Raw genomic sequence first — 12,809 nt, 5'->3', positions numbered from 1 at the left:
TTGGCATATAAACTTGTACTACTGTAGTAGGTGTGGGCTTCGTATCTGTCTTGGCCACAATAATGCGTTCACTATGCTGTTTGTAGTAGCTTACCCGCATTCCTATTTTCCTATTCATTATTAAACCTACTCCTGCATTACTCCTATCTGATTTTGTGTTTATAACCCTGTAGTCACCTGACCAGAAGTCTTGTTCCTCCTGCCACCGAACTTCCCTAATTCCCACTATATCTAACTTCAACGTATGCATTTCCCTTTTTAAATTTTCTAACCTACCTGCCTGATTAAGGGATCTGACATTCCACGCTCCGATCCGTAGAACGCCAGTTTTCTTTCTCCTGATAATGACATCCTCTTGAGTAGTCCCCGCTCGGAGATCCGAATGGGGGACTATTTTACCTCCGGAATATTTTACCCAAGAGGACGCCATCATCATTTAATCATACAGTAAAGTTGCATGCCCTCGGGAAAAATTACGGCTGTAGTTTCCCCTTTCTTTCAGCCGTTCGCAGTACCACCACAGCAAGGCCGTTTTGGTTGATGTTACAAGGCCAGATCAGTCAATCATCCAGACTGTTGCCCTTGCAACTACTGAAAAGGCTGCTGCCCCTCTTCAGGAACCACACGTTTGTCTGGCCTCTCAGCAGATACTCCTCCGTTGTGGTTGCACCTACAGTACGGCTATCTGTATCGCTGAGGCACGCAAGCCTCCCCACCAACGGCAAGGTCCATGGTTCATGGGGGGGCATGTTGTATCATTACATGAAAAAGAAACACTCAGTCATGAAATAAATTTATTTCAGAATAAAATTACATATGCAGCATTAAATACCTTTACATATACAGTCCTGTTTGGGTCACAATAAATGCATTTTTTGTGCACCTTGCCACACTAATGGTTCAAACTAAATATTGGAAAAATGAAACATTAAGATTTAGAAGTAGCTTGCTTGGTTAATTATTCTATGACTATATGTTTTAAATATCTAAAGTGTGTCATTGTTTTCACACTGGTGAATCAGACTTGGTACATAATATAGCAAGTAGGCTATATATAATTACAACATTTAGTAGCTACCTCAATGAGATACACATAATGGAGGCTAAACCGGTAACATCCAAGCCAGCTAATTTGGATCATGAAACTGAACTCACCAACACTTCCAAAGGACGGGGTTTTAAAAATACATGTATGGCATTAGTGACAGGAAAAATGAAAAGTGCAATGCAGTATGTCTAACTGATGGTAATTATTATTATCATAAATAACTTACACATTTGCAATGTCCATAAAAATAGAGGCTAGGAGGAGAACAGATAAGGAAGTGAGAAGAACAGGAAGAAAGATAAAAGAAAAAAATAAACAGAGATATTTTCTTTGCACACCTTCAACTCAGTGACATCAATAATTTAAATTCATGTATTATGCGAGTCTCTCCAATCATAAAAGAAAATGTGATATATGTTCATGTGAACCACTAAAACAGTCCATGTAAAATAATTCATTAAAAAAAGTGTCTTTTCAAGTACTGCAAAATTCTTAGATATATCATCAAGAAGGCAAACACAATGTACTGTACTATGCTCAAGAAATTAATGCAAAGAATGAGATCAGAACAATCTGGAGCATTATTAGGCATTAAAAGAATAAACTCAGCAAGACAAATGTGACAGTAGCAATGAGACAAAGGATATGAATTCAAACTCTGGGCTACCAAATTCAATGAATTCTTTCTAGAAGCATCTGAAAACATGGGGACAAACAGCAGTTCATCAACATAGCTTACTTAGGCAGGCAGTATACACTCCAACATCAGACATAGCTATGCCAACTCACCTATTGGAGAAATCGCAAAAATTGTCAGGTTACTAAAAAGTAAGGTCCTTTGACTATGATGATACCTCAGCAAAAATATTAAAACCCTGTGCTGACTTGGTAGCACAACCCTTGAGTTACATTCATCTGGCTTAACATGTAAAATAATGGAAAGGCAACCACTCACCTATAGCAGACCGGTGTGTGGTGCATAGAAACATGTAACAGTATGTAGTATTTATAGGGTGAAATAAGATTCACAGTGTGAGTACTGTTTGCTGTTACATTTTCTGCACTCCAGACATCAGTGGTTGACTTTCCCTTATTTTTCAAATTGTTCCATCCAGGAATTTCCATTACTGTTACTCATCTGGCTTAGACAGTGTTATATCACATCTCATAAGAGAATGTAAGGAGAGTCTCTCGCTTTACGTTGTGACTACTAATTACTTCACACGCCCGTGTCATATGTCACGTGCTCCAGTAACTTTCAAAGTTACCACACAAAGTTCAAAATTCACGCAATACACATATAGACAGACATCTCTAGATGGGTGTGGAACTACCCACTTAGGTTATAGTGCATAAAATTTTGTTCTTCCAATATGTGAAGCTGTATAGTTGCTCTTATGAATTGCAAAGGTTTCTTTACTACTGTGAGTCATGTACCTCTTCACTTTCACAGCTTTTTGACCTTCAGCTGTTACAGTTATAGTGTCTTTTTTGTTGGCACTCTGGTGAGAACAGTCCAATTTATCTTCCAGATAAAATGACTGCACTATTTGAACTTGAGCTGCTTCTAGAGGATGACCATAATAGGGATCTGGTCTTCCAAAGACTCCTTTTACAGACCTCACATTTCTTGATTTGTCTATCATGTACTTTGATACTGATGGAACATGGTTCAAAATTGTTTTCTTTGAAAATGTCTCTGGAATAATAGTTAAAACTTGCACCTCTTCACTGTAGGGTGCACAACATTCAACAGCTGACATTCATGAAAAATTCCTGGCAAGAGGTGCAAGAGTGCTTTGGTTCATTTTCTTCTGAAGATGGAATTTCTACTTTGAAGAGTGTGGTCAGTTTTGCTGTAGTGTATTCATCCATAGCTTTAGTAATTTATCTGCACTTTCTTGATGCATAGAGCTTATGACCCAACTTCACTGACCACGGTTTCTTAACAGGACTAACACCTACCTCTGTGGTTGACAGATTCAGGGTATTTAATTTTTCCTCTATTGATCTGCATCACCTTGTTCAGATAATATAATTGTAGTTATTCTGTCAAAACATTTAGAACACAAAAAGTCGTTACTGGAAACACCTTCACCTTGAAACATTGTCTTCAAATGAGAACACTTATTCCCAACCTGAACAAAGTCTGTTTCTTTTTTTTATATAACACTCTTTTATAGATATGCAAATAGTCAGCACACTTCACTCTAGAAATAATTCAAAAGCCAAGATCGCTTAAATACTGTTTACTGGATAACGGGTTTCAACACACTAAAGGTTCCATCATCGGATGTGAATGTAGCTTAACATTTATAAACCATTTGGATATAACGATACATGAGGCAGACCAGGTGATATATAATCATTGTCACAAAAAATAAAACAACTGCCCTCATTTTATTTTTTGTGACAATGATTTTATATCAGCTGGTCTGCCTCATGTATCATTATATCCCAATGATTTATAAATGTTAAGTTACATACAGATCCGATGATGGAACCTGTAGTGTGATGAAAGCAGTTATCCAATAAACAGTATTTAAGTGAGTTTGGTTTTTGAATTATTTCTACAACAGAGTGACTGCCCCACTACACACTATGTGTTAACTGCAAAACAATTCACTCTCCTGTGGCCCCAATCAGAAGACAGTCCTTTTCACAAAACACACGGCAACTGTGTCCATTGGCAAATTCCTCACAAAAACATCGAACTCACTGGATGGTCTCAGATTTCTTAGACGCCTCTTCAGTAAACAAATTAGCACTAAACAACCACAATACGGAAACCTGCAATAAACATTCATGACAAAGAAACTGACAAGAAACTATAAAAAAGTGTCAGAAAATCTGAAACAATGGAAGTGAAAAGAAATAACATCAACAAAGAAAGTCCAGAATGAGATTTTCACTCTGCAGCGGAGTGTGCACTGATATGAAACTTCCGGGCAGATTAAAACTGTCTGCCCAACCGAGACTCGAACTCGGGAGCTTTGCCTTTCCCGGGCAAGTGCTCTAACATCTGGGATACCGAAGCACGACCCATGCCCGGTACTCACAGCTTTACTTCTGCCAGTACCTCGTCTCCTACTTTCCAAACTGTACAGAAGCTCTCCTTCGAACCACAATACAGCTTAACTTCTGCCAGTACCTCGTCTCCTACCTTCCAAACTTTACAGAAGCTCTCCCGCAGAACCTTGCAGAACTAGCACTCCTGAAAGAAAGGATATTGCGGAGACATGGCTCATCCACAGCCTGGCGGATGTCTCATTCTGGAAACATCCCCCAGGCTGTGGCTAAGCCATGTCTCCGCAATATCCTTTCTTTCAGGAGTGTTAGTTCTGCAAGGTTCGCAGGAGAGCTGCTGTAAAGTTTGGAAGGTAGGAGACGAGGTACTGGCAGAAGTAAAGCTGTGAGTACCGGGCGTGAGTCGTGCTTCTGTAGCTCAGATGGTAGAGCACTTGCCCGCGAAAGACAAAGGTCCCGAGTTCGAGTCTCGGTCGGGCACAGAGATTTAATCTGCCAGGAAGTTTCATATCAGCGCATACTCCGCTGCAGAGTGAAAATCTAAATCTTGAAGCATCCCCCAGGCTGTGGCTAAGCCATGTCTCCGCAATATCCTTTCTTTCAGGAGTGTTAGTTCTGCAAGGTTCGCAGGAGAGCTGCTGTAAAGTTTGGAAGGTAGGAGACGAGGTACTGGCAGAAGTAAAGCTGTGAGTACCGGGCGTGAGTCGTGCTTCGGTAGCTCAGATGGTAGAGCACTTGCCCGTGAAAGCCAAAGGTCCCGAGTTCGAGTCTTGGTCGGGCGCACAGTTTTAATCTGCCAGGAAGTTTCATATCAGCACACACTCCACTGTAGAGTGAAAATCTCATTCTGAAAACATCCCCCAGGCTGTGGCTAAGCCATGTCTCCGCAATATCCTTTCTTTCAGGAGTGCTAGTTCTGCAAGGTTCGCAGGAGAGCTTCTGTAAAGTTTGGAAGGTAGGAGACGAGGTACTGGCAGAAGTAAAGCTGTGAGTACCGGGCGTGAGTCGTGCTTCGGTAGCTCAGCTGGTAGAGCACTTGCCCACGAAAGGCAAAGGTCCCGAGTTCGAGTCTTGGTCGGGCACACATTTTTAATCTGCCAGGAAGTTTCATATCAGCGCACACTCTGCTGCAGAGCAAAAATCTCATTCTGGAAACATCCCCCAGGCTGTCGCTAAGCCATGTCTCTGCAATATCCTTTCTTTCAGGAGTGCTAGTTCTGCAAGGTTCGCAGGAGAGCTTCTGTAAAGTTTGGAAAGTTGGAGACGAGGTACTGGCAGAAGTAAAGCTGTGAGTACCGGGCATGGGCCTTGCTTCAGTAGCTCAGATGGTAGAGCACTTGCCCGTGAAAGGCAAAGGTCCCGAGTTCGAGTCTCGGTCGGGCACACAGTTTTAATCTGCCAGGAAGTTTCATATCAGCGCACACTCCGCTGCAGAGTGAAAATCTCATTCTGGAAACATCCACCAGGCTGTGGCTAAGCCATGCCTCGGCAATATCCTTTCTTTCAGGAGTGCTAGTTCTGCAAGGTTCGCAGGGGAGCTTCTGTAAAGTTTGGAAGGTAGGAGACGAGGTACTGGCAGAAGTAAAGCTGTGAGTACCGGGCGTGAGTCGTGCTTCGGTAGCTCAGATGGTAGATCACTTGCCCACGAAAGGCAAATGTTCCGAGTTCGAGTCTCGGTCGGGCACACAGTTTTAATCTGCCAGGAAGTTTCACAACAAAAAAAGTGATAAGACATAACTGCAACAAAGACAATAGAAATAAACATTGTAACAAAGAAATTAATAAGAAACAACTTCAGTGAAGACATACATTACCCTTGAAAGTTAAAAAAATGATTATTTAAATTAAAACGTGTCAAATTTAAAAGTGGAAGCTCTCCTTTACAGAGAATATAGTACTACGTGGTATTAATCAACAGAAAAAAATCTAACTTTTCTGGACTCGCATTTATGGAAAAAAAATTGTGTAAATTATAAAAAAAATTCAAAAGGTGACAGTAAAAAAATAAAATAATAATAATAAAAAAAAAAGACTCTAACAAAATATCTAGAACTGTTACAGAGATACAGCATTTTAAAAAAATTTCCGAAGTTCAGATCTTCAAAATGGTGTTCGCAGTGTCATCTTTGGAGGGGAGGCCTGTATCTTGGGGCAGGAATTTTTTTGGAGAAGAAAAAAAAAATGTGTTTCTTACTTACTCCTGAATTTTAACATATGCTAAATTTAATAACATCTGAGAATATGAAGGTAACCCTCCTTGCCTGAAGTAATACGGATTATGCCATAATGATTACACTTGAGGCTTCTCCTGAGTATGAGTAGAGAAAAAAATAAAAATTACAAGGATGAAATCATAGGAGCAAGGAGAGTGTATAATCAGTTCTGACTTCTGGTTATGCAGAGCCTCTTTAGTTGCACGCAAGGTGTGCGGAAGAGCATTGTCATGTTGCACACTTATTGGTAGTAGGCTACTTCTAATACAATAAAGTCAGTGTTGGAAGTATTTTAAAGTCTTTATGTTCTGAGGATAATTTACTGTTGCCCCTTGTACCAGATAATCCATCACATAAACTCTGTGAGCATCCCAAAACGCAGTGAAAAGATGGTTGTGTTTTGGGGATTTTCGTCTGAGGAGGAGATGGATCTTAGTACTCAATTCTCTGTCTTTTCTCTTTTGGGTCATAATGATGGACCCATGACTCATTCCCTGAGTATTCAAATGAAAGTAATTTCCTTCATCATAGATAGCACTGTAAAAGTTACTCACAGCATTATAATTGACGCTTTTCTCCTATGATGGTATGATAGTCATCATGCACAGATTTTACAGTATTCTAATTGTTAAATAATGAAGCGGACACATTCCTTGGACATCATTTGCGATATGCTTTTGAGTGATTCACGAGTCATTTTGAATCAAACTGGCAACAGGTTTGTGATGTTTCTCATCTGTGGCAGTGATCAGACATTCACTGCACATTTCATCAGCAGTTATCAAGCATTGAAAGCTCCAGGTAGGAATATCACCAATGTAGAAAAACTGCAACCAGAACTCGAGGGAGCACTGAATATATGGGCAGTGTAGAGGGCACCACAGTCCATCACATGACATGGGTTACAAGATTATCTCTGGTAGTGCCAACACTCTCGACTGAAAGTAATCAATCATCTTTCTTAAGCTGACACCCAAATTTTGTGTAACTTAACACCCTCCTCTTTTTTGTTAAAATTATTATGGTGTTTATAAATCTCATTAGCCTCTCTATAAATATTGGCACTCTTCTCAATGAATTTTATTTCATTTCATGATCACCTCTTGGTAAAGAGTCATGTGATGGACAGTGGTGCCCTTACACTGCCCATATATTCTGCACTCCCTCAAGTTCTGGTTGCACTTTGCCACTTTACCTCTGATGATGTTCCCTGCAGTCAGAGAGAAAATGTTAGGTGCAAGTTTTATACATTGACCACAGCTTATTGGTCGTTTTAAGTGATGTCAGTACCAAAGTGCCACGATCAGTTCTGGGGACAATGCTGCAAATTGTGAGCTTCATTGAAACTCCATGTGCAAGACTGGTCTTCTCAACCTTCTCTGCCAGTCACTGGAATGATCCAAGAATGACCTTGGAGCTCAGACAACAGGCATCATTTGTTTCAATGTGTGCCACAATCTGCAGTTGCCTGCTGCCTGCACCCTGTTCCCTCAATGGCTGCTGGAATAGCCTCTTTAACATGTTGAATGAGGTCCCCAGGCACATATGCTGAGTGCACATGGTGCCCATTCCTGTCTCTGCCATTTATCTATGGGGTAGCACAGTTCACAGTAAGTATGAACTGACGACGATAAACAGACCCCTACCCTTTTGCGTTTGCCTCCTCTTGAAACTGGACAAAACAGGTTTCCCCAAAACAAGTGAAGTGAGTACCGCAGGCTCAGTTTCAGTTTCAATAAAATACGGTACCTCATAGTTGTTAGTTAGGGGGATCAGTGCCTTAGTCCTCCTTGGTCCCATTCACCCTGTACAGGACACCTAGATCTACCATATACATGCCACTCACATTCAAGTGGACACATTCTGTACTTTCTGCAGAGGAAACAGGATCCACAGGAGAGGATACTACTTGAGGTACCTCTGATACCAGTACCACTGGTACACAACTATTGGGAGCTCTTCCAACACACAAATTCACAGCAGCTGCCAATTGTCTGATTGTGATCAGAGCAATTTCCAGCTGCTTCCAAACATCAACCAACTCATCCTGTGTTAGAGAACAGCATTCCCAATGGGACTGCAGTCTGGCTGCTGCAATTCAACACAGAGAACTAATATTTTCAACCCAACCATCTCATATTTCTTTCAGATCTGGTGAATCCAATGAGCAACATCACCTTCCATTTTTTTGAAAAAATATCTTTATATCTTATATCTCACAATGATGAACAGGGCCAAGTATTTTCAGAGTGGAAGGAGCCACTGTGCCATTAACCTGCCCTCCATAATCTAGTCTGGAGAAGACCAGAGCGCACAGTAAAGATGGAGAAGAGTAGCGTGGCAAATATGGGGCAGCCACATCAGCTTTTTATCAAAAATAAGTCCCAAGAAATGGGACTGTGCTGCAACATCTAGAAGCCAGATGTCTAAATAAAGTTCTGGATCAGGGTGTACTATGGGTTGATGACAAAAATGCATAACCCACAGTTTGGAGGAAGAGAATTGGAAGCCATGGGAGACAGCCCACGCAGAGATACGTCGGATGGCACCTTGGAGCCAGTGCTCAGCAGACGCTACTGAGTGAGAGCTGCACCAAATGCAAAAATCGTCAACATGCAACACCAGGCTAAACTGTGGGCAACAGAGGTTACACGCCCATTGATAGCTAAGAGGAAGAGTGTGACACTTAATACAGAACCCTGTGGGACACCGATCTCCTGAATGCGAGGGGTTTTGAGTGAAGTGCCAATTTGAACCTGGAAGAGCTGGTGGGATAAAAACTCATGAATAAAAATCAGAAGGGGGCCACAGAAGCCCAAGTCATGGAGGGTAACTAAAATGTGATGGTGCCAAGCCGTGTCGTATGCCTTATGTAGGTCAAAGAAGACTGCGACAAGGTGCCGACAGTTAGCAAAACCCTGTCGGATTGTAGTTTCCAATCTGCGTAAATGGTCAGTTGGAGATTGTCCTTCCCAGAAGTTATATTGATATGGGGACAAAAGGCACTGAGATTTAAGTACCCAACATAATTGAAAGCTAACCATCCTCTCAAGCAGTTAACAAAGAACGTTCATCAGGCTAATTAGGCAGTAGCTGATGAGAGACACTGGGTTCTTCCAGTGCTTAAGGATGGGGATTATACTGTCTCATTATTGTGAGGCAAAGGCACCCATGAACCAAATGCGGTTGAAGACCCTGAATAGATATTGCCTCTGTGTAGTGTCCAAGAGTTGGATCATCTGGCTATGGGTGAAATCTGGGCCTGGAGCCGTGTCAAGTGAAGAGGTAAGAGCCTGCAAGAATTTCCATTCAGTGAAGGGTGAGGGTTGAAACAGAGGGGGGTCTGTTCAACTCTGTGCTTCTGCTGGAGAATGGTAGCAGGATAGGACGAGGACGCCGATGCTGTCGCAAAGTGTGTCACAAGGTGTTCGGTAATGACCAATGGATCAATAGACAGAGCACCTTGGTGGATAAGCCCATGGTCAATTGACTGTTGTTGGTGGCCCAGAAGGCTACAGAGCTTGAAACTCATCTGTGATGAAGAGCCACAGATCCCCAGGGAGGGAACATAGTGTTCCTAGCATTCCTTTTTACTCTGCTTAATAAGGTAAAGAGCCTTAGAACAGAGAGGCTTAAAAGCGAGGAGGTTGATCTGTGAAGGGTGTCATTTAAATTGCTGCAGCGTCCGTCAGTGGTCCTGGACAGCAACTGCTACATCCTTGGTCCACCACAGTACTGGTTGATGATGAGGGCGACCTGTGGGTACAGGGACAACATTGCCAGCAGCATGAAGAATAGTGGCAGAGATGCCCTGACTTGACCGCATCAATGCGATTCAAGAGAGACGTGTCAAAGTGCACAGCAAACATATATAAAGGCCAATTGTTCCCACAGACTGCCCAACGCGGGGGCACGTCTGCCTGGTCATGCAGGGGAGTGTCAGAATCACCAGAAAGTGGTCACCAACACAAAGATCAACATAGGGTGACCAATGTAGGCAAGCCACAAGAGCAGGGGAGGATGGGGATGATGAGGTGACATTCATAAAAACTGGGTCTGCTTCATGTTGAGGTGGAGGGGGCAAAGTCTCCTGGGAAGCCTTGTCCTTTGACTTGCACAGCTTCTTCTTCTCCCTCAAAGGGAATAGGTGGCATTGATGTTGGGATTGGATAGAGAGCAAGTGGCTTTGGGGTCCTTGGAGTGTGAGTCTCTCTCCAGCCCAAGGGTGCAAGCTTCTGGTCCTGAGAAAGCCAGGGAGGGGTATTCCGAGAGACAGGAGCTGCAGAGGGTGAGGAAAGGGAAGGGGGACAGGACGGGGGTAAGGGGGAGTGATGAGAATGGGAAGACGTAACTGAGGCAAAGGTAGAGGAGAGATTTACAGGGTGAAGTCAGTCAAACTTCTTCCAGGCCTCAAAGTAGCTGCGACAGTCAAGGATCTTTATTTCCTGCTCTTTTCTTTCAGGTACAGTCATCAACTTCAGCGAGTGGGAAGAATAGAGACCAGGTAAGTTTACACATTGCCGAACTTGAGGCAATGGAAGCAATGTATGGGAGGTGGAATGTATGGTTTCACGTCGCATCTGCACACCATTACCTTGACCTTCTCAGGCAGGGAATCCCCATTCAATGCCATGATGAAAGCTCAAATGTCTACATGATGGTCCTTAGGGCCTTTCTTGACATGCCGGATGACATGAATGCCATGTCGTTCAAGATTAGTCGTAAGTTCATCATCAAACTTCTCCAACACAAGTGGAGGGAATTAAAAGGGCTTAGAGCCCAAGACCACTCCCAAGAAAAAACTGTCTCAGGTTGAAGGGGACCCCCACAACGTCGAAGACACGTAGCAAGAGGATAAGAGAGGAATCTAAAACTTCCTCCTCCCTGGATAAGTGAGCTCAGAAAAAGTCAAGACAAGAAATAGGGAAACAGACCTATAGTACTGCAGTCTCGGTTAGCCAGGAAGGCTATCCACTAGTGGTCATCACCTTGCAGTAGGAGGAACTTGTACAGATGGCCCTCTTTGGAAAGACTGGAGGGGGGGATGCTGGTCCAGGACTGAACTTCAGGAGGGTCTGTCTACATCGCGGTGCCCGCATTTTTGTCTGTGAGGGGATCCACTTGGTAGAATGGCTTAAGGACAAGGTGCCCACAATATCCTGGTGGGAGGATGCGAAGCTGCTGGTCAAGATGACAGCGGAGCTTCTTAAGAACACAAAGATGTCAATATGGTTACCAAAGATCCTTAAGGATGTCTCTCCAAAGACTCTGTTGGATAAAATAGGGGTCCAGAACCCAAAAGTCTGGAGAATAACTAGCCAGAAGACTGTACCGGAAGGAGGAACCCTGGTGGTGGAGGTCAGAGAGAAGTTTCTGAAGGCAATGTGAGAGCAAGACCTGAAATTGTTTTTAGGGTTCTCACAGGTAATCAAATTGACCTCAAAGGCAATGATGGCATCAAGATGGAGATTGGAGGTACTGCAGATTAATCTGCACTGCAGTAAAGGGGCCACTGCTGCCCTGAACCGCTGCCTGGGGGGACAGGAAGAGGGCATGGCCCTGATACAACAACCCTACTTATAAAAAGGGGACGTATCTTGCCTAGGCGGGACTGGATGTAAGCTGTTTCATGCTAAAATCTACGAAACTCCAGAACATGCATCTATGTAAGAAATGGAATTTCTTTCATTCCATTGACAGATGTCTGCTCCAGGGACCTAGTGACCACTAGGATGCAGAAACATGAGGAAGGTATCACGAGGGAAATTGTTTCGGCCTCAGCATACGTTCCTTACAAAGACAGCTCTCCTCGTTTGGAGGTTGTGAGACTGATAGAAGCTTGCCAACAGCAAGGCGACCTACTGTTGGTTATTTGTGATGCCAATGCCCACAACCTAATGTGGGGCAGCAAGGGCACCAACAGTAGTGGTGAGTGTCTTCTTGAATTTCTCTTGTGTCACAACTTGGTGGTCCTGAATAGGGGCAATGAATCTACATCCAGGAATAGCAGAAGGGAAGAAGTAATTGACATAACCTTTGGTTCAATGATGATGGGCAGCTATGTCAAACAATGGCATGTGGCATTAGAGCCATCCTCATCGGACCACATGTACATTAAATTCAAGGTTGAAATGGGTTCAAATGACTCTAAGCACTATGGGATTAACATCTGAGGTCATCAGTCCCCGACTTATAACTACTTAAACCTAACTAACCTAAGGACATCGCACACATCCATGCCCGAGGCAGAATTCGAATCTGCGACCGCAGCAGCAGCGCAGTTCTGAACTGAAGCGTCTAGAACCACTTGGCCACAGCGGCCGGCGTTGAAATAGGAAATAGACAGACCATGGCCTATAGTAATCCCAGGAAAACAGACTGGGGCACATACAGAAGGGACCTTGACTTAAGCTAATGGGAAATTTAAACCTCGATAAGGAACTCAGTAGAATTTGAGGAGGTAGCAGAGGCTGTGACCTCAAACCAAGACAACTGCACAATCACCAAGAAGTGCACAAACA

Source organism: Schistocerca piceifrons, chromosome 7, assembly GCF_021461385.2.
Source record: "Schistocerca piceifrons isolate TAMUIC-IGC-003096 chromosome 7, iqSchPice1.1, whole genome shotgun sequence".
NCBI classification, from domain to species: Eukaryota; Metazoa; Arthropoda; class Insecta; order Orthoptera; family Acrididae; genus Schistocerca; species Schistocerca piceifrons.
Note: the sequence above shows the minus strand (reverse complement) of the source record.